Raw genomic sequence first — 13,415 nt, 5'->3', positions numbered from 1 at the left:
AGAGTATATCTGCTGTTAATGGGGGTGTCAATGTGTTAGTTATGTCCTTTTACCCTCCGTCTCATGGGGAATGGGGCCTATGGCTCCCTTGGGTTTAGCACGGTGACAAAGATGTGATTTCCAGCCGGTGCAGACGGTATTCTACCAGCGTATCATTACTTGTGTAACAATAGCTGCTGGGTATGTGCTGAAAAATGCAGAGTATCAAGTCAGCCCCTATAATGAGGCGAGAATATGCAGCCGCACAAAGCGCCCGTGTGACATAAGCTTTATTCCTAATCCCTTAATGACAAAGTTATTTTATATGTTAATTCCAAGAATATATTTCACATTTAGAAGATGTGCAGATTTCACAGTCCACCAGTGTCAAAGCCGTATTGTTTTTGGGATTGACTATAAGTTAGAAGTGTGACAGTATCATCAAAGCCTTGCCAAATAAGAAGACTCAAAACTTTTTTACTTCTATTCCTCATACATGATTTTGTGTAGTTTAAGCTCAAAGGGATTGTCCCAGAGGAGCAGCAGTCGTGACAACAGCGCTCGGCTAACTTGGATCCATAGACTTGGCAATGTATGCATGACTGTAGCTTCATTCACACAGGGACAAGGCACCCCTGTTGTGATCAGTTAAAGGGGTTGTCCACTTTCTGACCAATATTTAGACAAATGTTATTATTAGTATAATGTCAAGTTATATAATTTTCCAAAATACTTTATGTATCAATTCTTCATAGTTTTCTAGATTTCTGCTTGCTGTCATTCATTCTGCTTACTTCTAGTGGATAAGATATCAGTCCATGGTCATGGGATGTACAATCCATAGTCATCTGATGAACACCCATCTCATTACAGTCACAGCACAGTAATCAGACATCTGAAATGGGGGCGGATCTGGGTGGCAGTTAATTGCCAACTAACTGCCACCCGGATCTGTCCCCATTGCTAACGTGACATTTTCCACTTTGTCACACTGTGTCTGAAGTTAGGGCCGGTTATCTAGAGTGTAGAGTGAAGCTCTAGCATTGAAAATAAAATCCTGAATTTCATGAAAATGGATCTGCAATGCAGAAAAAGAAAGGCAACTTTGGAAAGTGTAGAAGTAGCTCTACAAGGTACTGCCATTAGTTTGATACAGATGTTCCTGGTGATAGACTCCCTTTAAGGGTACACAGGCCAAAACAATGGCCTAAACGCTAACGCAAAGAAAAATCATGGCAAGCAAAAAACAACAAAAACAGCTGACTAAGGGTCAGTTCACACGTGAACTGCCCGCGCAGGTTTTGACACAGAGAGAGACGCGGTGAGCCGCGTCTCTCTCTTGTCAAAACCCGTCTGCCGCGACCATCGCTGTCGCGGCTTAACCCTCTGCTGTCGGCTCAAATGAATGATGCCTCACATCTGTGGACACGTGAAAAATACAATGGGGAAAATTCATTATTCCCTATAGGCCAGAAAAGTGATGTAGACAGATGTCAATGCTTCAGCCACCACATTGTATGAATGTGATCAAGGAGGGCTGAGGTGTCCTCATGTGGATCCAACAGATTTATTATAACTGACGTCACTTTACTAGTGCGAGTTGCAATGGAAGTCTATGGCAGTAGCTTTATATTCTGGTGCAGGGATGGCAGACAGATTTATGAATAGGCCGCCATTTTTTCATAAAGGGGCAGGTCGGGCTGCTTCTTAAGACCGGCATATGATATGACAGTCTTAATTCAAAATAGTCTTTGGTCTGCAGGTACCAGAATAGATGCCTAAATAAACCTCATCCTTCTGATTTTTGGGGGTCCTGAGGATTGGGCCACCACAATAACACATTGATGTCCTGTCCGTAGCTAGATAGACAGGAAATGAGAATTTTCACTACTTTGTGACAGTTTTGTGACTATCTGTAACATCTGCACTACATAGGAAAACATAAAGTGCAGTCCATAGTCTGTAGTTATTTGTCTGTAAGGGTATCCTTGAAAAATCCAAATCCTGGAGGGTCAAGGGCTTGTAAATTCTGTGAGGTCTTTATGTGCCAAGAACGGGAATAGATCCTGGCAGGAGGAGAAGGAAAACCTTTACTTTGTAATTTAGATTGGCGTTACTGTCTGGTCGATTGAATAAATGAAGCCCCCGGGGCCGGTGAATTAGACCCACCCGACAGCCTCTTGTGGGGAGACATGCATATTCATACCCACATCTGTGTCTGTGCCTGAAAGGCAGGTCATTGCGAATGCTTGGAAAGTACAATTCTTTCTTTTGCAAGGTCTGGCTCATTTTATGATTGTAGCACCAGAGATACATAACTAGGGGTCTTTCAATCCCCTTGCAAATCAAGAAACCGCCCAATTGTACCTCAGTAATACTAAACATGAAGATGCCAACCTGAACCAGGAGATGACAGGCAAGATTTTGACAGGGTTCCCTTATATCTGCACGGTCATCAAAATTCTATATTTGGTTTAGATTATTTTTTCTTCTGATACACCTGACAACCTTTGTTTGCAACCTTGTTCTGACACCCTGACAACCTTTATTTTCAAGTGTTGACATACCGCACTGGCACGTGACTCCTGAGGCTACCGCTTGACTACAAAAGAAAAAGATTGTGGGATTGCTGGAGATTTATTGGAGTCTGTCAGGTCCAAAATGTGTTCCCAACCAATAGTAGTGCCTTTAATAGGAGTAGGAGTATAACTTTTTGGCCACAAACGGAGGACGCAATGCAGAAATACCGTAATCATCTTCTGATGGATTTGCAAATCATCTGGCAAGTGCATTGAGGTCTGGGCCTAATGTACCAGATTTTCCCACAGACAGCAATTTCATAGGAGACATATAGCCATCTGTAGGTAAATCAGAGCATGTCCACAGCTAACTCCCATCTCCCAATGATTATTTCTTCTTAGCTTCATTGGTTTGTGGCCATAAAGGTATTTTTCTACACCTATTAAAGCCCTGTAAGAAACTTTATAATATATCTTATTAACCACTTCCGGACCGCCCATAGACTATAAACGTCCGGGAAGTGGTTGCCTAGTTCTGACAGGGCGTACCGGTACGTCCAATCAGAACACAGCAGCTGCACGGAGATTGTGCAGCTACTGAAGCTGGGAGCCAGCTGTAACTTCAGCCGGAGCTCCCAGAGAGATGACAGGGAAGGTTTATTCCCATCCCTGCCTTCTCGATCACTGTGTATACAGCGCTCAATGAGCGCTGTATACACGGCTATGGGCACCGCCATGATGCGGCCGCCCTCTGACCCGGTGGTCACGTGATCCGCCAGGAGCAGCGTCTTACCAGAGCTGCTGGGTCCCGGTCACTATCCGATTCCTTTCCTTCCTTCCCCAGCCCAATTTTTTAAACAGGGAAGTATGCTGGGGAGGTATGTGATCGAGTATATTCACTCATCTCTAGTGAGAGATAAGAGACAATAAATCAATTCACATCCCCCTCCCCTCTCTATAGAGCTCTGTGTGTTCTATGTAAACAGGCTGATAAGTGATAAAGGGAACACATCTCCTTAATAAGATATATTACAAAGTTCCATGTCAAAGGGAAACAAGGGGGGGAGGAAAAATTTAGGTTCAACTTGCAAAAATTATATAGAAATGATGTAACTCACGTTCTTGAAAGAGTAATGCACGGAGAGTTCTTGCGGCCCAAGAAACTTGTAATCAGAAACTTCTCAAAAATGTAAAACTCCAGCATAAACGTCCTTTTTCATAAAAAATAACTTTTAATAGGAAACTTTAAGTTAAAAAATCCACAAGTGTCTCTTAAGCAACCTCTGAGAAACAGAATATGCTATACAGTGAGCTACATTGAATAACTAACAGATGTTAGTAGACACTGACTGACGCGTTTTGACACATGATGTGTCTTAGTCGTAGTCTAGGCTATGACTAAGACACATCATGTGTCGAAACGCGTCAGTCAGTGTCTACTAACATCTGTTAGTTATTCAATGTAGCTCACTGTATAGCATATTCTGTTTCTCAGAGGTTGCTTAAGAGACACTTGTGGATTTTTTAACTTAAAGTTTCCTATTAAAAGTTATTTTTTATGAAAAAGGACGTTTATGCTGGAGTTTTACATTTTTGAGAAGTTTCATATTACAAAGTTGCTTATATTCACATGCACTATTCATTTATAAAAAGTTGTATATAACGTTAGGTACTAGGGTTGAGCGATCAGGATCGGATCCCAATCGGCGATCGAGCAAATTTCACGATTGGGATCAGGATCGGCTGGAAAATAATCAGAAATCGATCCTGAAGTCTTAAGATCGGCTCAATCCCAGTAAGTACACTTTAAGAGGCCACAAGGCTACTAGAAATAAAGCTTATTTCTTGCCTGTGTGAATAGTTGGTAACCTGCCCGCGCTATTTTCTTTCCAGTATGCCCACTCGAGAGCAAGATCAGCAAACGTACTGAGTTTTACCACTGCCTGCCTGAGGTTCATGTCATTAGAAATCCCTTTCTTACTCTCTTCAGTTTTATGAGCTTTAATAACCCTTCTTCGGAGGTCCTCGGAAAGGTCTTTGGAGCAGGGCCTATTGCATCTGACCCCAATTATCGTCTTCCAAGATGTCATTATTCTAGTTGTTCTCGTACCTTTTCCTGTCACTGACCTTGACTGTTTTAAACATCTGTTCCACAAAGAGATCAAAATGTAGATAATGATTGGATCACTGTTACTACATAGAGTCATCCATCCATGTATTGTGGATTATCCATAGAAGTCTTACATGTAAAATCTTACTCCAGCCAAGACAAAGGAAAGCTCAATTGAGCAGGACCCGCAAGACCTCCGTGCTGCCTTATTTTTCTCCCTTGCACTATTTTTGCTTTTTATTTGTAGGCCATAGCGGTAATATCCGTGACATAATTACTCCCACAGTGCTCATTGTATACTTGGTCATAGTCATACTCCATTGTGCCCCAAGCAATGTCCATCACATTCTGTAACACCCTCCCTGCACAACCTGCTCAATCATGTTAACCCTGGATGACTTGTCCATTAGAGGCCCCGCAGGTGCTGGATCCCGCTTCCTCATGTCATGCTTTGTTTACTAATACTATATTTCAGATTATAGCTGGATAGGCTTTCCCATATAATCTATCAAAACATCACTGACTAAAGTTTCTGGACTTAGATGTTAATCTTACCTATGTGCAAGTGTATAACGTTTGTAGGGTCACATTAAGGGCTTTTTCACACGGGCACAGAGGGGGCAGATTATGGCGGGGAATCCTCGTCATAATCTACCCCCTCACAATGGTGGTCTATGGAGACTGCTAGCGGAAAAAAAGAAGCGTGCTGCCCTTTCTTCAGGCGGCGTCCACCTCACGGCAGCAACCTCCGGAGTCGGCCCATTCATTTGAGCCTACTCTGGAGGGAGAAGCCGCGACTGTCGGAAGCCGCGACAGTCGTGGCAGGCGGATTTTGGCCCGAGAGTGACCCGGTTCCCCGCGCCACTCTCGGTGCCAAAATCCACCCTTCTGCTCCCCGTGTGAACTAACCCTTAAGGGGTATTCCCAACTCACCCGCTCACCAACTAGCAAGCTGTGTGCTCTGTCACTTCCTGGTTTTCTCAGTGAATTGGTGGGCGGGGTTTCACTTGCTGTCTCACAGGCAAAGCCAGCTCTGCTATCTCTCTTCATAGCAGTAAATGTTTGCAGTCAGTAATGAGGGATGGTTGTAAATAAATTAGCACAGTATCACTGGAAGATGCACAATATGAAGCTGATGTAGAAGAGCTGGATTTGATAGGTGATGAGAATCTCAAATTTACATGCTACAGGACCAAGAGTAAGCTTCCAATAAACTCTGTTTTAGGTCTTTGTTTACATACAGAGGTAACAGACTCCCTATCTCAGCCATTATCAGCAAAATTCAATTAGCCGACCTGATAACTGGGATATAAACAGCTCAGAAATACAAGCTGCTCCGAGCACTCAGCTCCCCTCCCCTCCTGAGAGCAGTGAGCTATGTCACTTGTCCTGGGCGGAGAGATAAGATCATCCCCAGGTCTGTGGTTATGGATACACAGTGTAAACATTGAAATGAATAATCTCAGATAGCGGCCAAACAAAGCAGTTTTACTGAAGCAATGTATGAATAGGACTGAGGTCTATCATGGCCATATGACCAATGGACGTGATGTCACAGGCTTGGGAGGTGTAAGCAGATGGGCAGAGTTTACCAATCTCCTATTGATGGTCTATTCTAAGGATCGGTCATCAGTATCATAATTCCCAAAAATCCCATTAAACACATTTCAGATCTGAAAGTCACCATGTCCCTGCATTCACCGTCAACAACAACAACCGTCATGTGCGTAGTGTTGGCGGCGATGGCCGCTCTGCAGGGATAACATTCCTCAATGCTTGTAAAGTGGGATTATATAAGAGGTTTTCTTTTTAAGCGCCTGGCAATCATGGCACAATTATTTGCTATGAGGACTAATACAGTAAAATATTCAGAAATAAAGGGATTCATTTCCGCAACTGGAAATTGAGGCAAAACCTTTCAGGCATTGAAATGTAGGTTACAGTCATTATCTTCAGCCACTTACTGCATAATATTCTTATTGTCTGCATGCATTAATCTTGATTCGCTATATCAAGTCGAAAGGGAAAAAAAAATTGTATTTTTCATGTCGTAATTTCCATCTCAATTTTGCCCCTTGCCCCTTTTGTCACATTGCACCCTCTTCAAAGAGCGGCTCCCCCATGTTCCCGATGTAGACGTAATTGACAAGCATGCATGAAGGAGAAGACTGTTCCACGCATTACAGTCACATATTCCATATTGGATATGGTTTGTAGACTGTCACGGGAAAGTTGTAGGAGCCGGAGATCCAGGGATGCGGATATTTAGGCAGGTGGAAGCCATTGCAATTGTTCATTTTATTCTATTTAGAGGCCGTATTGTCAATGAAATGGTTAAAGAGCACATGAGCCATTTTTGGTGCATTGCTCTCTGTTTTCTCTGTTATCTCTCTTGTGCAGGGTTACATGCAGTGCCAGCTTTGTGCCCTTCCTGGCACGACGCCACTCATTCTTATAGGCCAATGCAGTGTCTAATTCATTGTCCTAATAACCTCCACCCCCTCCTACATGTGACGAGCACTAGGCGCTAATGACCCCCCTCCTCCTTTTTCTTTGTCGCTCTGACAGATTCATTGCTAAAGAGACCTTCACAGAGCCGAGCTAAATATATCCAAGGAGACCTACAGAAGAACATTGGATGTATACAGTACGCTACAGATCATTGTTTCCTGCCTTTTAGAAAGAAAACCACCTCTGCTATTATAATATGGCTGCTAGTACTGCAGAGCGTCACTATGGGTTGTCACAACCTGCGGGGTCTTTGTGGTTTTAGATAACTTGTATAGTCGAGGTTTCAGTGAACTGTTACAGGTAATTCTAAGGCTGCAGACAAGTCATGACAATGGCGGTCACGTCCAAAGCCCTGCACGGGCAACAAGATGATGGAGCGAGTATGGCTATTGGGTATGGGGAGGGGGCATGAGTTTGGTTGCTGTGACATGTATCTTCAGCCTTACACATACACCCATCATGTGTCAGTGGAATACCATTGACTGTCTAGTGACGATGGGACTGAGATATCTCAGGCAGCAAGTCATGTCTAAGTTTGGAAGCAAGAGGAAATGGCAGATCCCAGTATACAGTGGTTAAGTACTACCAAAAGCGATAAACCATGGACAGAATTATGTGTACCCAAGGTTCATTGTTGGAGGTGGGACACAAAGGCTAACCCGTCAGATATCCAGCAGAAGAGATACGGCAACAGAAATTGATGAAAATGCCATATAACATAGAAAGTTTTCTGTGAACATGGCTGATCAGATGCAGATTTGTTACTGCCAATAGTGTCTACAAGAGGCCCATGAGTATCGGAACTGGACCATTGGGTAAGGGAAGATGGTGGCCTGGATCGGTGAATCATGTTTTATAAGTCATGCGGATGGCCGGCTGTGTTTCCATTGCTATTTACTAAGAGGTGGCCTTAATATGGACTGTCGGAAGAAGGCGAGCCAGGATATTACCCATATTAATGTCCTGCTCCTAATACCCATGTGGATGTTACCTTGACACCTCCTATGTACTGTATAGACCACGTGCACTCCTTCTTGGCAGCAATACTTCCCAATGACGGTGGTCTCGTTCAGCAGGATATTGCCCCCTGCAACACTGCAAAAATTGTTGAGGAATTGTCTGAGGAACATGACTAAGAGCTTGAGATGTAGACTTGTCCTCTAAATTTCCCAAATCTCAATATAACCTAAACACTGCAGGATATGTTGGAAAAGCAAGTCAGAGCCATTGTGACCCCATCCTACAACTTATAGGGCTTAAAGAGCTTTAGGATATGGAATAAGTGTCTGAACACCAGGTCCTCCAGGGGAATGAAAGTCCCCCCACTATCAGTGAATGGTCACATAAGCGCACAGGCACCTCCTTCACATGGAGGACTCTCAATCCCCTGTTCTCCTCATTGATGGGAGACATAGTGGTCGGGATAGGGAATAAGTGTCTTTAATGTGACAACACCTTTAAAGGCTCTTTTGCAGTGTCTTGAAGGACACCTTCACAGGTCTTCTGGAGTTTTTGCAGCATAATGGAACATACACAATATTAGGCAAGTGGTTTTAATGTTATGGCTGATCGGTGTATATCACAATGCAAATCTGAGACTCCCTTTTCTAAATATCTGACTGCCTTACAAGATCCCTTTTTGTTTTAGGGGACATGGAACGTCTTGGTAATTCATGAATGGCCTGTTCATTGGCCAGCTTGTAGTATTATTGTATCTGGTGCCCCTGGCAAGTCCCTGATCATTGGGGGCTTCTGTAGTCAATCCAGCAGTTAAAGGGTTATTCCCATCTGGACAGTTATGGCTATATCCACAGGATATGACATAAATACCTCTGGGACCTGCATCTATCTCAAGAATAGGAGAACCTTGACCCCCACCTTTTAGGTGCAGTGGCCAGAAGTCAGAGATGGCAGATCGCTCCATTGACTTGTATGGGGCCAGTCTGAAAATGGGTTTTGGTGATGATGAACCCATCTACATCTGTATTCACTACAGGTAATATTGTAGTGGGTTTAGATATTGTAAGTTCTGGTCTTTTCATCATAGTAAGATCTGCAGAGCATCACTACTTCTGTATTCTTTTGCAGATTTCGCCATAAAGCTGCACACAATTCCTCTCTGTGCTATAAAGCGTCCATAGTCTCATGATAGCCCCCACCTCAGCATGGGGCTGTATCTCTACAATGCATATAAAACACACTCAGACCCTTTAAGCGTTAACACATCTGCAGAACATTTCCCTGCAAGTAAGAACGTTCTTTTCTACAGACACTAATGTGAATGGCTGACTTCACTTTGCAAGTAATACCTAGAACCGCTCAGGGGCTTATTCCTTTTTGGGGTCTGTTAAGGTTATAAAAGTATATTTTATACTAACTCTGTTCTGCAGAGCGTTTCCTTCCAGCGCACAGTGACATCTGCAGAGCATTGTTGTCGTCTTTCACAATAGATGACAGATTTGGAGAGAATCGCACCCTAGTTTTACAGGTAACTACAGAACATGTCACCTAATTTTACACACCGTCAAGCAGCCGCGCATCTCCAGTGTTATAATGGGAAATTTCTACTGTGCATTAGGCGTTTACTTTGTATAGACAATGACGTTACTGTATCCAGGTACAAGTTACTGGGAGGGAAGATTGCAGAACAGTTTGGCAATACTTTTCATGAGTGGGGTGGAAAAGGCAAACTCAAGGAGGTGCTGGAGATGTAGTTATGGTTGCTTTGCCCTTGGTGGATACACTATGGGTACCAGGGGTGTAACTACCAGGGTAGCAGCGGTAGCAGCTGCCACAGGGCCCGGGACATTAGGGGGCCCGGCAGCAGCTGCTAAGATATTTTTTAATAGGCCAAGTAACTTCAGCAGGTAATGGGCCCTATTTACTTACCGATCCTGGCTCCTGCAGGAGCAGGAGCCGGGATCAGTAAGTAAGACTGCAGGCCCACGATCCCCACGATCTGTATCACTTTTCAGACCCCTTGGTATAATGATCAGAAGTTCAGGGGTGGTGAGGTGAGGTTAACATAAAAAACACTGTTACACTTTTTCCTACCTCTCCTGGTACCGGAAGGCTTCAGGCCTACTTATGTGACATCCCAGACATCAGGTGGGCCATGCATATGCATCGCGATGCAAGCACCAGCTCGTGACATCTCTTCCATCATTGAGGATGGCCAATATCAGCAGGGAGTGCGCCAAAGCCCAGGAGAGGTAAGTAACAGTATTTTTTATTTTCATATCCTTAAGATGGTCATTGGGGATATAAGGATGAAGCAACTGGATTTGTTTTTTCAGCTGTCAGATCTTTGTGTTCTTAGGAGGATAATCTATGTCTAGAGGAATCTGTTAGTGCTTCCCCTCACTGACAACACATGCATACTTGGCTGAACTGAGCATATATGTGTAAGGGTGGCCGTATATGTTAGATGTATTATGGCTGACTGGCCTACTATGTAATATGATTGGGGCCTCCTGTCTTCCTCCTAACGGAAGCAGTGGGCACGTTGGATTTCAAAATACCCAAGAAGATAAGACACCGCATGAGATAAGACATTGTTGTAAGACTCTGTGATGCCAGGTTCACACTAGCACCATGGTCTCCATTGTTTAGGTTCTTCAGGGGACCTGAATGACAGAGAGCCGGACTGATAAAACTGAGGTTACACGTGGACACTGGTGGACCTCCTATAACTGGGTATCCCAAGTGTCCGCGAATATAAAACTGCAAGCAGCGGATAAAAAAGTCTTCTGTGCAGGACTTTTCTCTCTGTCAATTTTAGGGCGTGTACTGCGATGGCGTCTCCAACTGGTTCCGAAGTGACCCCAGACTAATAAGTGCATGGCGGCGTTGTTCTCTAATCTCCCTTATAGAGCATACACATACGTGACTGAACATGCATGTGTATGGAGGGATCATGAGACATAGCTGCTGATCTAACAAGTGTATCTCCTGTGTAAGGCCAGGCTAAGTGTCCGCTATATGGCACTATGAGCACTGCCATAAGTATCAAGTACCAAGTGCCTAAGGATGGTCTAGAAGATGTAGCGGTAGAGGTTGCAGCATTTACCATTCCATCTCAGGTAGCAGAGAAGTTAATCCCATTGCTATTCCTCCCTTGGGCACACATGGCAGGATATACACACCGCTCATTACCTGGCCTATATGAAAACTTACCCAGATTTCTGGCTGCTATTAATAACACTATAAAGAAGAATAGTTTGCATTGTATCTGTTTTAGTAGCACCTTTCTCTGCAAAAGTGGCAGAGTGCCATAATTCCTCTCTCCAGGAAGCGATAAGAAGATGCTAATATCCTCTTCCTGACTGCCTGCCACCCAGATTGTACTCTGCTCCCCCCTTCCCCGCAGTGATAAGGCGTAATAAAGAGGTTACCAGCACAATGTCTTCTTACTAAGAGGTTTATCTAGCTGCTCTCACTTGGAGGAAGATACATGTTAACCTCTATTCCTCTCTCTCCATATCTGGCTCTCTGTCCTGATTTACTTTTTATTTCTCCTACATCCTTATCTCTACCCCACACCTCTTCCTCCACCCCCCATTATGTCTATCCGCTGATCTTTATGTCTATCTGCGGATATTTTTCATTATCTCCCACCTGTCTCTGGCTTTCCCCCATCCCTACTCCTGACTTTCTCTCCTCGCCTCCCATCCTTTCTCCTCCGCTTCCAGTGAAGGATTCCCAATGTCTAGTTTAATTTATTTGGAAATGAAATTCCTTATTGATTCTGCATTTAGAAGAACAAATCACGGGAGCGCAAGCGGTGACTGTGGAATAACTCCTAGCGGCCGGAAGCTGTGCTGTGCCAAAAAAGGAGGATTAACCGTTAATTTAACTGCCGTAGATTGCAAGCTCTGGTGACCATTCATCATGGCCATGTTGCGTTATTTTCCTAGAAGTCTCGTGGCGTATCTACTTGTAGCTGTCTATTGTCCTCACCCTATCTCGGATGCCTCAATATTTTTCTATGTGTCTGTCAGAAGCTGTCCATCTCCTGCTAGATGTTTCCCAGACTAGAGATGTGCGTCTGCTAGCAACGCTCTCGCACTCTGTCAGGGATGTCTATCTTTCTCCATGGCAGCAGCAGTCTTCCCGCCTGCTAGGAAATGTCTTCATCTATCCCTCTCGCCCGGCTGATGTCCCTCTCTTGGTCATTATCTCCTCTATCTGCCAGTCAGGAGCTGTCCCAGCCTCTGTCTGTCTCTTTTCTCTCTGTAGCTGTCCAAGGTGCTGAACTCCCAGTAATGAAGCACCAGTGGAGGACGCTCAGCGGGGAAAAGCTCTCAGAGCTGCTAATATATCAAGGGAATGATTTCATCTGTCAAAGAAAGGGCAAATCCTGTGGTGTGAGGACAGCTGGCGGGGGGGAAACTGAGAAAACAGCGCAGCAAATGTGTCGACATTTAAGAGTTTGTTGCATTTGGAGATATCTGTTTTTAATACGACCCCATCAGATTCGGACTCTTTTTTCAGCTTCCTCTAAATCCACAAGTGGAGCTGACGGACACTTTGTTTGCAAAAGGTTAGAAAACTTGTTGAATCTGTCTCTGTTTTGGCAGATTCCTTGGCAGAGATGCGGCCTGTAGTTTGAACCTACATCAATGAGGAACGTGGAGTACGTCCTGAGAATAAAAGGATCGGGCTGATAAAAATCAATATGCCTGATCCAGCCTTCCTCCAACAGCAATGGATGGAGGAACGTCAGAGGTCCAAATATAAAAACAGAGGACAGACAGCACAAATGGTCATCGTGATCCATCTAGTTTGACCTTATATTATGTACATTTTATCTTGGGATAGACATGTCACGGGCAGCAGATCGAGGATCCAAACTGGTTTGTCTCGGGGCCACCTCTAAGGATACTGTCCAAGCAGATTTGCTGTTTTTCACCTTTTAACCCCCATATGGGGATCTGGTCTTGGCTCTGGGGAGTCTGTCATCTCCTGATGTGGTTGCAGTTTAATAGCAGATGGCAGGTCAAAACTATGGCGCATAACACTATAGAAAACACATAATGTGAACAGGGCTAAAATCAGGACAGAAAGATCATGAGTACAGGCTAAAAACAGAGAGGGATGATAACAGAATATACAGATCATGGAAATGGGGAATACCACAGAAATAAGGACAGGATATAAAACAGGTAGTAGAGGAATTATTGAAGTCAAAAAGGCATGAGTAATAGGGACAAAAGCCATAAGTCATGGGTAACAGGGACAAAAGCCAAAAGTCATGGGTAACAGAGACAGAAGCCAAAAGTCATGGGTAACAGGGA

The sequence above is a fragment of the Leptodactylus fuscus genome, chromosome 6 (genome assembly GCF_031893055.1).
Source record: "Leptodactylus fuscus isolate aLepFus1 chromosome 6, aLepFus1.hap2, whole genome shotgun sequence".
In the NCBI taxonomy this organism is placed as follows: Eukaryota; Metazoa; Chordata; class Amphibia; order Anura; family Leptodactylidae; genus Leptodactylus; species Leptodactylus fuscus.
The sequence above is the reverse complement of the archived record's forward strand: the minus strand, read 5'-3'. Positions refer to the sequence as shown.